This window comes from Oryctolagus cuniculus, chromosome 7 (genome assembly GCF_964237555.1).
Source record: "Oryctolagus cuniculus chromosome 7, mOryCun1.1, whole genome shotgun sequence".
Lineage (NCBI taxonomy): Eukaryota > Metazoa > Chordata > Mammalia > Lagomorpha > Leporidae > Oryctolagus > Oryctolagus cuniculus.
The window spans coordinates 48,335,806-48,351,804 of NC_091438.1; the positions used below are offsets into that span (position 1 = coordinate 48,335,806).

The 15,999-nt window shown below is 51.9% G+C and overlaps 4 non-coding genes across 4 annotated transcripts; 2 read left to right on the forward strand and 2 right to left on the reverse strand.

Moving 5' to 3' along the window:
* Positions 1 to 418: 418 nt before the first annotated feature.
* On the forward strand, positions 419 to 490 carry TRNAE-UUC (transfer RNA glutamic acid (anticodon UUC)). The gene has a single exon. It is a non-coding gene; the product is annotated as a tRNA-Glu (tRNA).
* Positions 491 to 9,359: 8,869 nt separating this feature from the next.
* TRNAQ-CUG (transfer RNA glutamine (anticodon CUG)) lies at positions 9,360 to 9,431 on the reverse strand. The gene has a single exon. It is a non-coding gene; the product is annotated as a tRNA-Gln (tRNA).
* A 247-nt stretch (positions 9,432 to 9,678) lies between these two features.
* On the forward strand, positions 9,679 to 9,752 carry TRNAN-GUU (transfer RNA asparagine (anticodon GUU)). Its single transcript has one exon. It is a non-coding gene; the product is annotated as a tRNA-Asn (tRNA).
* A 5,266-nt stretch (positions 9,753 to 15,018) lies between these two features.
* TRNAV-AAC (transfer RNA valine (anticodon AAC)) lies at positions 15,019 to 15,091 on the reverse strand. Its single transcript has one exon. It is a non-coding gene; the product is annotated as a tRNA-Val (tRNA).
* Positions 15,092 to 15,999: the final 908 nt, after the last annotated feature.

Sequence of the window (15,999 nt, forward strand, 5' to 3'; positions counted from 1 at the left end):
TTGCTTGGGAGAGATTCCCTCGGGCGTCTGTGTCCCTGCTTTGTGTGCGTTGTCGTCGGAGCTCGTAGCGGCTCAACTCAGCTCCCTGTACCCGGGGCGCCTTCGGGTCTCCCTCCCGCCGGCCACCCCCGGGTGCCCTGGCGCCTGTACACACCTCCCCGGAGACCCGCTGTCTGCTCCGCAAGGCTGCGTGGTTTCTGAGCTCAGCCGGGACGCCAGGCTGCCTGCGGGAAGGGGCTCCTGGTGCATCCAGTGCGGTTCGCCCTTTGGCGGGAATCTGCAGGGGGCGGCCTCCCGGGACTTCCCTGAAGGCAGGACGAGGCGCTGGTGTGGTAACATGGATTAGTTTTTCTCCGACTTGCGTGTCCAACGCAGCCGCTGCTGCTAGGGAAACAGACCAGACAGTGCTTGCTGTGTGTTCCTGGTGGTCTAGTGGCTAGGATTCGGCGCTTTCACCGCCGCGGCCCGGGTTCGATTCCCGGTCAGGGAAGGGTCGTTTTATGCTCCCATGCTCTTCCCAACTCTCCCTCTGGGCCTGCTGTTGTCATCTCCATTTCCCACCCGGCGGCGCCTGTCACTTGACAAGTCCCACAAGCAACATACCCAGGCTACACAACTAGGTGGCTCAAACTCCATCAGTGCAGTAAAGAGTGAGCTTTGGAAAGTCTGCAGGAAAATTTAACAGGAGTCTGTCAAGAGCCGGCTGACGCCCAGCATGGAAACTGTGGGGCTCTGCCTTATGTTTGTCGCTGATGGACGTCAGCATTCACTGAACCAGCACATGGAGAACACCATCTGAAGCACACTCTCATCCAAGGCCCCTCCCACACCAGGGTGTGGGGGAAGTGTCTTCCTGGTGCTTACCTGAATCAGCCTGCTAGCCTAGAGGTCTGGTAAGCCTGGGGCTTCCTGTGTTTCAAAGATGTCCAGCTTAGGCCGGCGCCGTGGCTCAATAGGCTAATCCTCCATCTTGAGGCGCTGTCACACCAGGTTCTAGTCCCGGTCAGGGCGCCGGATTCTGTCCCGGTTGCCCCTCTTCCAGGCCAGCTCTCTGCTATGGCCCAGGAGTGCAGTGGAGGATGGCCCAGGTGCTTGGGCCCTGCACCCCATGGGAGACCAGAAGCACCTGGTTCCTGCCTTTGGATCAGTGCAGTGCGCTGGCCGCGGTGGCCATTGGAGGGTGAACCAATGGCAAAGGAAGACCTTTCTCTCTGTCTCTCTCTCACTGTCCACTCTGCCTGAAAAAAAAAAAAAAAAAAAAAAGAAAAGAAAAAAAAGAATGTGGCAAAGATGTCCAGCTTTATGTTGGATTGCTAAAGACAAGTCAGTGGACAAGAAAAGTGATTCATTCACTCTCTCTCTCTCTCTCATCTCTATCTCTTTTTTTCTCCCTTTCGCTCTCTGTGTGTGTATGTGTGTGTGCATGTCACTGTGCCTTCCAAATAACAACACCTTAAAAAGGATTGACATTGCTGTTTCAAGCTGGAGAAAGAAAGTTTTAATTTCAACTTGTACAAAAAAGATAGGCAACAAAATGTACGTTCAATAAAATTTATTTTCTGAGGTTTCTAAACCCTACCATTCAAGTAAAATGAACATGTGCCAGAGAGCTGGTAAACATTCTACAGGGACTTTTTTCTGCCTGTTCCTGGACGCAAATCCTTGCTCTTTCCAGGCTGGAGTTGGGAGGGAAAAGGATGAGGGCCTTTGTGGATCCTCTCCTGATCTGGGCATTGGTGTCTTAGGGGCTATCACATTTGTAGACGGAAGGGCTGGGATTTCCGCAAGCAAAGGGTCCATTGGTCCCGCCATGTAATTTGGTTCTCAGAATGGTGACTTCTTTGATTTAGACTTGCTTTGTTGTTTTATTTTCTCATCAACTGGAGAATTATTGGTGACTTAACTTTTGGTATTGAAATTAAACAAGTCATTTAATACTTCAGTTGTTACCTGAAATAGATAAACAAACAAACAAAAACAACTCATGAACAATCTTCTGTGTGGTCTTGCTGATAACTGCCTGGGGCTGGTGCTGGAGCTGATGGAGATGGAGGCCAGGGGGAGCCCGACTGAGGGGAAGGGGAGAAGTTACAGGAGTAGACCACAGGCCGGAAGGAGATGGTGGCACTAGCACATGCAAGGCAGAGTTTCCTGAAGTGTGCTAGCTGCCCGTGGTGTGGGACACAGGGCCCCAGCACCTCCCGATGCCAAGAGCCCTGCTCCCAGCTGCTGCTGCAGGTTAGTTAGCCAGACCCCCACCAGCTCCTCCTCAGCCTCAGTTTACCCTCCGTGCTGCCCCTGGGGAAAATAAAGGTCTTTGTCAGGTCCCGGGATGAGAGTCATATCTCAAACATGCACATTCACATCCTTGTTACAGCACAGAGAAGACAATTTGCAGGAAAATTTTCCTAAATCCATTTCATAGGAGGGTGGGGCCACAGGGAGAGCCCTACAGTGTGAGAACCACAAGGGTCCTTGGACAAGAACAAGACTGTGAGATGATCATGGTGACAAGGGGCTAATGAATAAACCCACATGACCCAGAGGTGAAAAACCCGAGCTAGACACCAACATGGTTCTGCTACATCACAGATTGTCAGGGAAGGCAGAGGGAGGGCTTCCACCTGGAGGAAGCTGGACAAGTTCTACAGGGTGAGCATGACTTTTGCTGGGACAGGAACACGCTTTGCCCCGTGAGACTTGTCAATGTTCTTGTAGAGTTAGAGGGCAGGGCTGGGGGAAAGAAGTGAGCAGAAGCAGAAAAAGGGAAATTGCCAACTAAAGAGCAAGGCATAGCTCTCGGCTGGTGCCCCTGTGCCCAGGGGAAAGCAACATTCTGCAAAGTTATTTCTCCTTAGGGCATTTCAGGGATATCTTCAGTAAATAACCAAAAAGTTCTTTAATAAAATGTGATGTGGAGGATTAGCCTAGTGAGCCGCTTTGCCAGCAGTCTGGGTTCTTGTCCCAATGGTGGCTCTGGTTCTGTCCCCGTTGCTCCTCTTCCTGTCCAGCTCTCTGCTGTGGCCTGAGAAGGCAGTGAAGGATGGCCCAAGTGCTTGGGCCCTGCACCCGCATGTGAGACCAGGAGGGAGCACCTGGCTCCTGAATTCGGATTGGCACAGCCAGCGGGCTGTAGAAGCCATTTGGGGGGTGAACCAACTGAAGAAAGACCTTTCTCACTGTGTCTCTCCCTCACTGTCTAACTCTGCCTGTCAAAAAAAAATTTTTTTTAAATGAAAAGTGGAAAAATGCTCATTTCTCATACCTTAGTTGTTTCCCATCAACCCATCTTCTTAGGGAAGGATTTGGGGTTTGGTTTTGATTTGTTCCATCCATTGTAGGGGAGGCAATTGCAAACCCAGAAGCTATTCCCTAAAAGTTCGTGTTCCTTGCTGTTGGGTTCTCTTTGGGAGAAGAAGACCTAAAAGCTCTCTGTGTAGTTTCTTTCATGAGAAGACTCATTGAAGGCAACATTTTCAAAGACCTCCCGCTGTGCCCTCACCACTTACCTCTGCAAGCAGGGATCCTGCACACTGGGAATCTCTGGTATTTTTCCCTGAGGACCCTGTTTTCATCATACAGCTGAACAATGGAATCCAGGACCTGCCAGTAGAGGTTGGAGGTGCATCCTGTCCAGGAGAGAATTACAGTCAGGCAAGGCATTCACATTTGCTTAAGAGAAGGCTTCCTGCTAATTTCCTGAACTCCACTGCAGGGCCTGAGGGCTGCACTGACAGGCTGATGGGGAACAAGCTTCATGGTCACCTGCTTCCCAGCTCCAGCACATTCACATCATTCTCACACCCAGTGCTGCAATATGAGGAAGACTGGGCCATGTGTGAGATTCGATCACACTTTTGGGGCCCAGCCCAATGATGCAGCATGGTGGCCTTGGCATGAGAGCAGTGGAAGGCGAGGGCTGAGGCAGAAGAACCCTAGGATCCACGAGGAGCCCTAGGAGCAAGGACCAAATGAGACACAGGAGGCACATGAGGATGGAAGCGGAGGAGAGTGATAAAGGCAGGACTCAGAAACCTGGGTTTTACTGAACCACACTCACATAAGCCAACAGATGCAGACCGTGCACAGAGTCAGAGGGATGAACACCGTTTGGAGGTCAGATGGCTATAAGTGGGAGGAAGAGGGCCCAACTCCTCTAAACGTCTGTCTGAACTGAGCTGTAGCATCTGTGTAGACAGGCCTAGAAGTTTCTCCTTGAAAAGGCATATAGGCTGAAAACATCGCTGGGCTCAGGTGTCAAGTGCAGTCCTGGGTGGGTCAGATGATTTTCAGTGTTCCTGGTTGACATCTCGCCTGAGTCACCCTGCCACCACTGGCATAGACCATCTGATGCACGCACAGTGGCCCATAGAGGAGAGTGAAGGGAGCACGGGAAAGTTTCAGCCAACTCCACAGTCCATGTACACAACCTGCCTTTCATGGGACAGCTCTTTTCCTGAGATGGTGTTTTTTTCCAAGAGTTATCTATTAGTTTGAAAGGCAGAGTTACATTCTGGCAGAGAGGGGCAGAGAGTGTGTGTGTGTGTGTGTGTGAGAGAGAGAGAGAGAGAGAGAGAGAAAGTGAGAGAAAGAGAGAGAAAGAGAGAGGCCTTCCACCTGCTAGTTCATTCCCCCAATGTCCACAACAGCAGAGCTGATGTGATCTGAAGCCAGGAGCCAGGAGCTTTTTTTGGGTCGCATGCATATGCAGGGTCCATGGACTTGGGCCACCTTCTACTGCTTTTCTAGGCTGCAGCAGAGAGCTGCATTTGAAGTGGAGCAGCTGGGACCAGAAACCCTCCCCCCATATGGGATGCCACTACTGCTGTCATTGTCTTTACCCACTATTGCACAGCACCAGCCCTCACGCTCTGAAATGGTCTCAATAATTAAAAAAAGATTTATTTGTGTATTTGAAAGTCAGAGCTACACAAAAAGGGAGAGACGGATGCTAGGCTGGGAGAGATCTTCCATCTGCTGGTTCATTCCCCAGATGACCTCAAATGCTGGGGCAGGGAATGGCCAGAGCTAGGAGCCAGGATCTTCTTCCTCTTCTCCAACATTTGTTGCAGGGGCCCAACATTTGGGACAGCTTTCGCTGCTTTTCCCAGGCTATCATCTGGGAGCTGGCTTGGAAGAGGAGTAACGGGGGTCGAACCTCTACAAATACTGGATACTGGTGTCGTGTCAGTTTAACATTTACACCATGGCACTGGCACCATTAACGAACTTTCCTACAAGAGATGTTTTCCAGCTTTTACAAATACTCTTTGATTTTAAAAATATTTCTTCTCTACCCATTTTTAAAGCACTATAGTGCTATTGGGAAGTGGATAATTGAGCAGCTATTGCCTAGAAAATGAATTATTACTTTCTCAAGGCCGGCATTGCCCATTCCTAGAGAGTTTCAAACATAGGGTAAATCTTTTTAGAAAATGCCATTAGTTACAGTCACCATGTCTATAAGAAAGAGCAAGTCTAGCAAGTACAGCAGATCACTGAGATTCCATGTGTGTCAGAGATGGTGCCAACCACTTGTACTGGTGAGCCTGACCTCGTGAACCTCTGCAGGAGATGCTGTCAGCACTTTCCTCTTACAGATGAGCCAGCCCAGGAAAGTTAAGAAAATGGGTCAGGGACACACAGTTAGACATGCACTGTTGTGTCCTACCCAGGCATTAGATCTGTTTTACCCATATGTTACTTCATGGAGAACCCCACGCCCTACCTCACCCCAACCCCACAACCCCACTGATAGTCTTGGTCCGGTTCAGCCATGATATTTCCACTTCTCCTTGCACAAACTTGCTCCTTACCCCAGCCTCGCAGCTGATCGCATCTCCTCAAAGTCAGGCTTCTCCTCCAGCACCGATGCAATGAGGTCTTTGTACTCCTCACACCCTGAGGAAACAGAGTCGCGCCCTCCTCAGCGGACAGGTGGCCATGCAGCCGAGGTCACTGTCTATGGGGAGGACGCACAGTCCCCTCCACCACACAGGAAACCCAGGCACCAGGCTATGTGCAGGGATTGTCACTCCTGTACTCCTTGGACTCCTGAGTGTTCCCCAGTTTAGAGATGAGGAACGAGAAGCTCATGGAAGGTAGAGCAATGTGACGAGAGGACTGCATTTGAATGAGGCAATGCCAGGGTTCACATCTCCTAGGCCTCATCTAAGTCATGAGCCACTGCAAGCAGCAAGCCCTGGGGCTTCTTCAATGAAACGTTGACCTGGGAATTGCAGCAGTGATTTCCTTGTTTGGGAGGACACCAAGGACTGTAGGACTGATGGTTCTCCTGTGTGGAGTTTCAGTAATCCCCGAATAGTTTGAAGATTTAAAAAACTTTCTTGGGAGCTGCATTTTTGGACATCAGGTTACACGTCTGTCTTTGAGGCCACCAGCCTCTATGGGAGCGCTGATTCAAGTTGTGGCTTCCCCACTTTGCATCCAACTCCTACTAGTGAGCTACCGGGAAGGCAGTGGAAGATACCTCAGGTACTTGGAACCCAGCCACCAAAGTGGAGACACTTTGGCCTGTCCAGCCCTGTCAGTTTTAGCCACTTGGGGAGGGAATCAGGGGATGTAAAATCTTTCACTTTGTGTGGAGCTTAGAGCTTCTTCTGGGTCTCCCACATGGGTGCAGGGGCCCAAGGACTTGAGCCTTCTTCTATTGCTTTCCCAGGCCAGGCAGAGAGCTGGATCAGAAGTGGAGCAGCCGACTCAAACCAGCACCCATATGAGATGCCAGCATATTTGTAGATAGAGTTAGACAGTGAGAGAGAGAAAAAGGGAGAAAGGTCCTCCTTCTGTTGGCTCACCCCCTAAATCTGCGCCGATCTGAAGCCAGGAGCCAGGTGCTTCTTCCTGGTCTCCCACACGGGTGCAGGGGCCCAAGCACTTGGGCCATCTTTTACTGCCTTCCCGAGCCACAGCAGAGAGGTGGACTGGAAGAGGTGCAACCAGGTCTAGAACCTGGCGCTCACATGGCATGCCGGTGCCGCAGGGAGAGGATTAACCATGTGAGCCATGGCGCAGGCCCCCTAGGCAGTGGCTTTACCCGCTATGCTCCTCTTTTATTTTTAAAGAGAGATCTGCTATACTTTGAGTTAGATCCCAAATGCCTACAACAGCCAGGTCTGGGCACAGGTTGAAGACTGAGGCTCCACCTGGGTCTTCCATGAGAGCACAGTCAGGGAGTTCACTGTGACGATGGAGAGGGAAGATACAGTGGAGAGTGTCCACTTCTCAGTCTGGGCCCGTGGCTCTGCAGACCTTCCGTGCCTCTGCAGGCGGTTGGCCAGGAAGTAAACAGTAGCTCTGGCAGTGAGGAATTTCTCTCTCAGGTCTTAGACGTTCTGCTGGCTCCTCTCCAGCTTGGCCCGCAGGTCGTAGTAGGGTTCCAGGGCACTGCTTTTAGCCGTTGCGCCAGAAATTGTGCTGGGAGGTACTTCCATGAGGAAGCTGTATCAGAGCAGACCCAGAGCCTGGGCAGAAGAAAGCCACGTAAATAATGAGCTACGCACACGTGAGTGCACTGTGCTGAAGGTGGTCTTGCTTAGTTCCCGTATAAAGATACTCTTGGATGACCCTAAATGTTGCGTGTATCGACAGCGATGAATTCGAAAAGGGTGCTCGGCACTCGGACAAAACTCCTAAGCCTGACGCAGTATAAGAACGGGTGCAGTCCGGACAGACCAGGGCCGAGGCCAGGGCCGGGGCGCCCGCAGGGGTGGGGTTTGGAGGGACGGGGCGGGCACAGCTGTCACTCTGAGCTCGCCTAGGGTCTGCTGGTGGAGCAGCTGCTGGGCGCGGGGAGGGTGGGGCACCTCCCGTGACGTCGCGTAAGGGTCGGAGCTACGTAGATAGAGCAAGCAGGGGCTGCTGGTCCGGGACCTGCTGCAGATTCACGACCGCTTTCCAGTGCTGTGGGAGAAAGCGCGGCACCGCTGGCGGCACATACGTGCGCTGTGCGTGCTTCAAGGCGAAGGGCACCCAGGGACGTGAGGGGCGCAAAGTGAGCGCGTGTGAAGAGTTCGGGGCGTATGAGGCTGTGCGATTTGTCGGCTGCAGAATTTTTGGTGTGGGGCACTGCGTTGGCACTCTCCCCCGGCTCTTTTTTTTTTTTTTTTTTTTTTTTTTTTTTTTTTTTTTTTTTTTTTTTTTACAGGCAGAGTGGACAGTGAGAGAGAGAGACAGAGAGAAAGGTCTTCCTTTGCCGTTGGTTCACCCTCCAATGGCCGCCGCGGCTGGCGCGCTGCGGCCGGCGCACCGCACTGATGCGATGGCAGGAGCCAGGAGCCAGGTGCTTTTCCTGGTCTCCCATGGGGTGCAGGGCCCAAGCACCTGGGCCATCCTCCACTGCACTCCCTGGCCACAGCAGAGGGCTGGCCTGGAAGAGGGGCAACCGGGACAGAATCCGGCGCCCCGACCGGGACTAGAACCCGGTGTGCCGGCGCCGCTAGGCGGAGGATTAGCCAAGTGAGCCGCGGCGCCGGCCTCTCCCCCGGCTTTGATAAGTTGAAGAGCAGGTGGCTACTAAGTTGCAGTGTGCAAACCCTCCGTGCAAAGCAGGTTATGTACTTTTCAAATCCTACGCAGGGTAAATATTGTGGGCTACTCTCCTCTACACAAACATCTCTCCGTTCTGGACTCACTTGCTCTTTCTCTGAAAGGAATTTTAACAAACATTATAGCACAAGGATGTTTTTCTTCTTTTAATGAAATATGCCTTTTCTTGCAAAGAGTCCTTCATTGACTGATGTACGGTGGTTTTTGCAAAGCCCGCTGGGCGGAGCCTAGTGCCAGGCCGGGAGCTCTCTCCTGGGACCTGTAGACGGCCTCTCCCCTGCTCCTCCCGCCCAGAAATCCTGGGTGTCCTGGATAAGAGTCTTTTTTACCCACTCGAGTAGGTCCCACCCAAACTTTGCCGGGATCCAAATCCGCGGTCCAGACACCGGCGTTTCCCACCTGTCCCTGATAGCGGTGGGTGATTTCCCCACGGGCTCAGGTTTCAGCCCCAGCAGGACCAAGGGCGCCCTGTGTGCCTCCGCCCCTTCGTGCATGGCGAGGGCAGGAGCCCCAGCCTCGCCCAGGACTGGGATCCCCCAGGCTCGGTCATTGTCCTGGGGACCTGGCCGTTGTAAAGAACCCATTTCTGGAACGCGGACTCCACAGAGTGCCCTAGAGCTGGATGAACGTATGAGGTTCCAGAGGCGGCCGGGGACTGGAGGCATCGAGGGCCAGAGCAGTCTGTTCCCTGCAGAGCTGCCTTCTTGTCCCTTACAAGGCGGAAGGACCTCGGGAGCGGTAATAAATCCCATTTAAATGATCAAAATGGCAGTTTAGTAAGTTAAAGGCAAAGGTCCCACCAAGATTTGAACTCGGATCGCTGGATTCAGAGTCCAGAGTGCTCACCATTACACCATGGAACCAGGCTTACAACACACGGGAAACGGCTGCAGGCGGACCGCGTTGACTGCCAGGCGCGGGCTCCTGAGGCTAAGAAGACCACGCAGCTGGCCCGCAGCTGCCCGACCACCCTAAGCACCGGTTGCCAGCGTGGCGCATACCGCGGCTCCCGCTCGCCTCTCGGCGGTGGCCGGGCTCTAAAGCCCGAAACGTCTCCCTTCAAAGCCGGAAGTTGACCGGAAGGATCGGTCCCTGTGTTCTCAGAGTTGAGTCTCTGTGGCGCAATCGGTTAGCGCGTTCGGCTGTTAACTGAAAGGTTGGTGGTTCGAGCCCACCCAGGGACGGCTGCTGTTGCATTTTTACCAGGTGCTGCCCGCGGAGCACATTCTTGTCTCTCGTCTTTACTTGTCTGCTGTCCCCACATAAGCCGCCTCCCCATGTCATTCCACTCTCCCAGACCACCTGCTGGGAGCCCAGGAGGCCTGAAACACACACTGAGGAGGAAACCAGTCCTCGGGCCAAATGGGCTGGCGCCGGTGAGGTCCGTTGGGGGACTTGCATTTGACATCTGTGATACAACACCCACAGCAGTGTTTGGTCCCCAAGCGTGTGCCTCAGTTGTGCTTGCTTTATCAACAGCGTTCTCACCATTATAAATAATAATTTGTAAAAAGAAGTTTCTGTACTCTGTGCAAGTACCTTCAAAATCTTCTGAAGCCTGGTTGGCTTCATGAGAGCACCACAGAGGTCGTTGTATTGTGCACTAGGAAGATGTATCATGCACATTTTAGCCCCTGTGCAGCTGTGTCCACAGTGTAGCGTTGCCTGTGCAACTGCTTCCTTATGGCTGTTATACACGGCTTCGAATATCAGCCAACTTGGAAACTGCTCTTTTCCTGGAATGGCACTAAGTCATATTCCAGGTGGTTTATGAACTCCATTAGTGTCCCTCTCTTCACTTACTTGTAGGCACAAGCTTACTATTCAGGGATCTTGAACCTCCAACAAGGGGAGTGGGCCACCCTGCTTGACTAAGAGCTTGGTGCAACAGGAGGATTTGGCGGGCACTCCCCACAGCTGCTCTGCTGTGGGTGTTGATAGCTAAACTTCTAAGCTAGCTTGCAGACTTCCAATAACTGCAACTGTTGTCTGTAATGACCTGGTTACACGCATCCAAAGAACCCTGCCAGATGACCTCTTTTATGGCTTTCAGCCAAGCCACTATCCCAGAGGGGAATCCTCATGGTGTCAGACACCTGTTCTCCTGCTTTCCTTTATATCTTCAGAGATCTTGCGTTGGCTTCCACAGGAAGTGATGAGAAGCCAATGCTTCTTCTCCTGCTATACTGTGGTCAGTGAGCATGCAGATAACTCTCTCCATAGTATTCCTTGCCAGATGTTTGCTGGGGCTCTGCCCATGCCAATATGCCCATGTGAGATGCATCACTGGAGCCAAAGGAACCTGCACCCGACAGGCAGACCTGGGCCCTAGTGCTGTGGGCTCATGATCCCTTGGTTCTTCTGTTTCTCCCATGCGCAGAAACAGAGCTCTTGACTCCTGCATGCTGAACCTGGTTCCTGGACCAAGGCTTTTGTTCTTTCTTTAATTTTTGCATCATGATTTCTCCCACCAGGGGCATCACAGGGGGTTTCTGAGTGTGATGTTTTCAAGTGAACTTCTGGGGTGATCTCTGTTAGGTGGTGATTGACAGAGATGCATTCTCTGTTTGATGGCGCATGTCAGGAAAACTAGTCTGCGAGTGTCTACTGATTATCCATTATCCTGGAGAGGCTGGTATTTCCTGGCATTTGAGCCTGCAGAAGTGAGAAGCTGTTCACCTCTCCTCTTTCCAGTGTGTGGTGAAATTATTATGGGCCTATAGCTTTCATGTAACAGCTTTTTTTTTCTTAAGATTTATTTATTTATTTGAAAGGCAGAGTTACAGAGACAGAGAGAGGGAGAGAGAGAAAAATCTTCCATTTGCTGGTTTACACCCCAAATGACCTCAAGAGCTGGGGCTGTGCCAGGCTGAATCCAGAGGCTTCTTCTAGGTCTTCCACATGGGTGCAGGGGCCAATCACTTGGGCCATCCTCCACTGGCCACCCAAGCCCTTCCAAGCAACACCATCTAAGACCAGGGCTCGATAGCTCTCCTGGGAGAGAAGGCAAAGCTCTGGCTGCGGTGAAGACAGCACACCAGTGAAGACAGCGCTGAGAACTCCAGGGACAAAGTAGAAGAGAGTGTGGGCAAGGGGTTGGGAGCCACACGAAGCACTCAGCACATGTTGGAGTTCCAACTATTAAAACTGTCAGCTGCCTGAACCTTCAGAGGGGGCGTGCAACCCTCACAGTGTCCTGAGGATCCTCTGGGGTAGGGGTGGGTTAATGTAAATATATACTTTCAACTGGGGTGCCTGAGGAATATTGACAGTATCAGCTTGGTTTGAGATCCAGATGCGGATTTAAATTCAGTTTCTCTCCACCAATCAGTGGGTTCTGCCACTGTGTTCCCATAGGATGGGAAGACAAGCAGGCCCCTCCTCAGCTCCCCTCTGGAGCTCACAAACCAGAAAGCACTGGTTCCGTGTCAGCCTAGGCAGAGGACTGAGGCCTGTGGAGAAGACTCACTGTAAGAAACCTGAGGGGCCTACACTGTGACTTGAGGCACTGACATTCCATATAGGCTCCAGTTCGAGTCCAAACTGCTCCACTTTCTATCCAGCTCCCTGCTATAACTGCTGCCTGGAAAAGCAGCAGAGGATGGCCAAGTCCTTGGGCCCCTGCACCCATGTGGCAGACCTGGAAAAAGCTCCTGGCTCCTGGCTGTGGATTGGCTCTGCTCCGGCCACTGTGGCCATTTGGGGAGTGAACCAGCAGATGGAAGACTTCTCTAAGTGTCTCTACCTCTCTCTAACTCTCTGTTTCAAATAAAAAAATTTAAAAAAAATCAAAGCATTTCACCATTGTAAATCTAAAGAGCTGGGATGGCAGGAAAGGGGTGACAATGGCCACTAGGAGCAGAGAAGAGAAATGGGGTCTGGTTGACGTGAGCTGCGTGGTGTGTCCACCCTAACCCCATCCTTGTTCTCCTGGCTTCAGGAAAAGTCTGTTTCCGCCCGGTTTCGAACGGGGGACTTTTCGCCTGTAAAGCAAACGTGAAAACCACTACACTACGGAAACCAATAACAAAAGTAGCCAACAATACGTGTCCCTGAAAGCCACGTAGATGAAGCGGGCACTTTGGTGGCTTCAGATTAGACAATGTGGTGCCTTTCTCGTTCTCTTCCCGCCGCCATCGGTCACTTCCCCCGTCCATACAGTTTAACAAACCCCGCGTTTCCACGAACACGTTAGGGTCTTGCGGGACAGAGGGGGCAGTGTCCGTTCTCCTGCAGGAGCAGCACGGGCGCCAGCCTCTGGGGAACTCGCACTCCCTGCGGCCCCGCACGCCTGCGCCTGGCTGCACGCCTGCGCCTCGCTGTGCCCCCACAGGTCCCTGGAGGAGCCGCTGGACCACCTCCGCGGGCCGCCCCCCCCCCCCACTCCTTTTCGCAAACTCCAAGCTTCAGGAATGTTTGAGACCCGGTTTTGTCCTTCCCCTTAGAACCCTGACATCAGAAAGGTTGCAGCCTGCTTCGGAAACAGCGCCCCAGGGACGCCCGAGTCAGCGACCCCGGGCGGGAGCCGTGCTGTGATCACGGGGAGCCGAGCGCGCCCGTGGGCTCCGTGCTGGCGCTTCCCACTCCGCGCTCCGCCCGGCTGCCCTCGGCGGAGTCCGTGAGGTCGGTGCGACTGGTGCGGGTGAGTGACCGCGCCAAAAGCAGACGCTGGAAAAGGAGCCAAAGAAAGCAGAGGCGTCGCTGAGACAAGGAGACCTCCCAGGAGGCCTGCGGGGAAGCACCGGCCCGATCCCAGGCGTGGGAATCGTGACTGTGTGGAAAAAGCGGGAGGAAGAAGCGCAGACGCGCATGGGAGAGAAACGCTCAAGGATCTCTACCCGTCCAAGAAGGAGGCAGCGAAGAGAGTATTTCGCTTTATTTTTGAAGTCGCAAAATGATAGGCGGCACAATGGTTGCCAGCAAGCTTCTCCAGCCTGGAGGTCTGCAATTCGAACCAGTGCACCACGACACTTTCCAGCCCGCAGCTGGCGAAGGGACCGGTGTAGCTCGGCTTGGACTCCTGCAGCCACTGGCGCGGAGGGAGGTCCCTGGCTCAAAGCGATCCGAAGAGGAGTAAACCTCACCGTGCACAAACCTGGAGCCGACCACGTCAAAGAAGGAAACTTGGACGTGCTCTTTGTCACAACTGGAGGGGAAATACCCACAACGGTGAACTGCTGCCTCACAGGGACCTGGGAAAGGATCTTCCACCAATGAAATAATGTGGTTTAGCCGTTCTCCCAGGAGAGCTATTTCAAATACCAGTGGGACTTTTCTTTCTTTCTCTTTCTTTCTCTCTCTTTCTTTCTTTCTTTCTTTTTTTTTTTTTTTATTAACACCAAACCAGATTGAGCATTGAATGAGTTCACAATAAAAAGCATAATAAAAAGCCATGGTCCAGACTGGCTTGTCTCTACTCTCTGTATCCTAGTTTTTATGGGAACAATAAATTATTGCACTACAGTATACATGGCAAATTATTGCACTATGGTACAGCACTTTTTAAAAAGAAGTAATTAGTGCGGTATGTTTAATTTTGATAAATGCAGTCAGCATCTAGTTCAAGTTACAGAAGATTACTATGATTCAAGGAAGGTGTGTGGAGCCCCTTTCCAAGCCATTCCTTCCCTCTCTCTCTCTTAGGTAATCACTAATCTGATTATTATCACCAGAACTCACAATTGCCTATTTTTGAATTCATGTCAACGACTGTACAAGGGCACTTCAAGAAGATTGTGGAAAATGGCTGTCAAAGGTAAGTTTCCTTGGCTGTAATTTTTTTTTGAAATCCATTCGGATGAGCAGTCTTCACCAAGTACACCCAAAAATATCATATCATGAAAAAAATGCTTGGATTTCAAAAATGTTTCACCAAAACGAATGTTTTAATTCCATTTTCTATGAAATTTTTGAAGCACCCTTGTGCACTTTTTTGTATGTGGCTTCTCCCCACTCTCAGGTAATGATGCCCATTATGTTTATGAGATATATCCAAGTTATGTGTATCATTTCTAAATTTTGGTCCCAACGTTTCCTGAGCTTTTGATGGAAGAACAAGTAGGAAAGTCACTGAACCCCATATGGAATGCTGGTCTTCCATGGCTGAAATAAATATCTTCCTAGGGATTTGTTTCTTGAACTCCAAATATTGCTCTGAATTAATTCAAAACTCACTTTTTAGTTAAGTTTTCTGCCAGTACCATGTATTCAAAGCAATCTAGATCAGTTTTCTATTCAGTGTAGTCATGCATAGCATGTCTGTACTATAATTTATCTAGCTAGCCCATAAATGTAGCCATCTAACCCCCCCCCAAGCTTGCAAAATGAGTGAGCAATAGTAAAATGGTTGTATCCATGCAGGTATCATTATGGAATCGGAGCAATTATTTCTCTGGGGGCAAGCATTTAAGTGTGAGTCCTACGGTTTTCTTTTCGGAAAAAGAACACGTCTGTTTCCGCCCGGCTTCGAACCGGGGACCTTTCGCGTGTTAGGCGAACGTGATTACCACTACACTACGGAAACCACCGTCGGATTATACAACAAAATGTACCCTAGAAAATCATTTCTGTGTCATATTTCAGTATAGGAAACTGAACTACATTTCTAGATTAGAATAAAATGAGCTCCAAGAAAATACCAACAACCCCCAAGATAAGGAGCCAGCGACGTCCAAAGAGACCCGCGACTCCACCTTAGGCGCCTGGAGCCTGAGCTGGCGGTGGAATCGGGCGTCTCCCGCCGCGTTTCCAGGGGCAGAACCGCCCGCCGGGGGCGTTCTTCGCTGACTGTCCAGTCCCAGAAGCTGAATGAAGGAGCCGCGAGTCAGGTGCCGCCGAGCCATGGGCGCGTCCCTCACGGCCTTCGTGGTCTTCTTCTTGGCTCCGGCCGGGCCGTCGATGCTCCTGGCTCCACGCAGATGGCAGCGCTGGGGTCCAGCGGTAGCTGCGGGGGCCCCCTCTTCCCGCCCTCCCCGACCCGGCGGGGCCTCACCTGCGCGCTGTCCCTCGCGGCCCTTTCGCCCCGACTTCTGCAGGTCTTCCACCCGACAAAGGCGCCAAAGCCATGGGCCGCGGTTTCAATCTGACCCTTGCGTCAAAAGCTCAGGGTGTGGTTAGCACAGGTTCCGTGTTGGGGCAGTTGGTTGTCTTCTATGCCTGAAACTCTCCTGAAGGGCAGAAGTCCTCTGGACCCTGGCTTGGCTAGGTCACACAGCTCTGTGGTATGCACATCAGCACAGGCTCTCTCTTGACTTGCTGGATGCCCATTCTGTCCCCCCCCCCCCCTTTTTGCCTCTCAGATTTAACTCACCCACAGGAGAGAGCTGAAAACTTAGTGGAATTATCTTTCTTAAAGGATCTGAAGTTGCTGGGGACTGAACAAAACAGGCAGACTCCTGGAAGAATGGAGCAGCTGTTCCAGCTTCACAGATG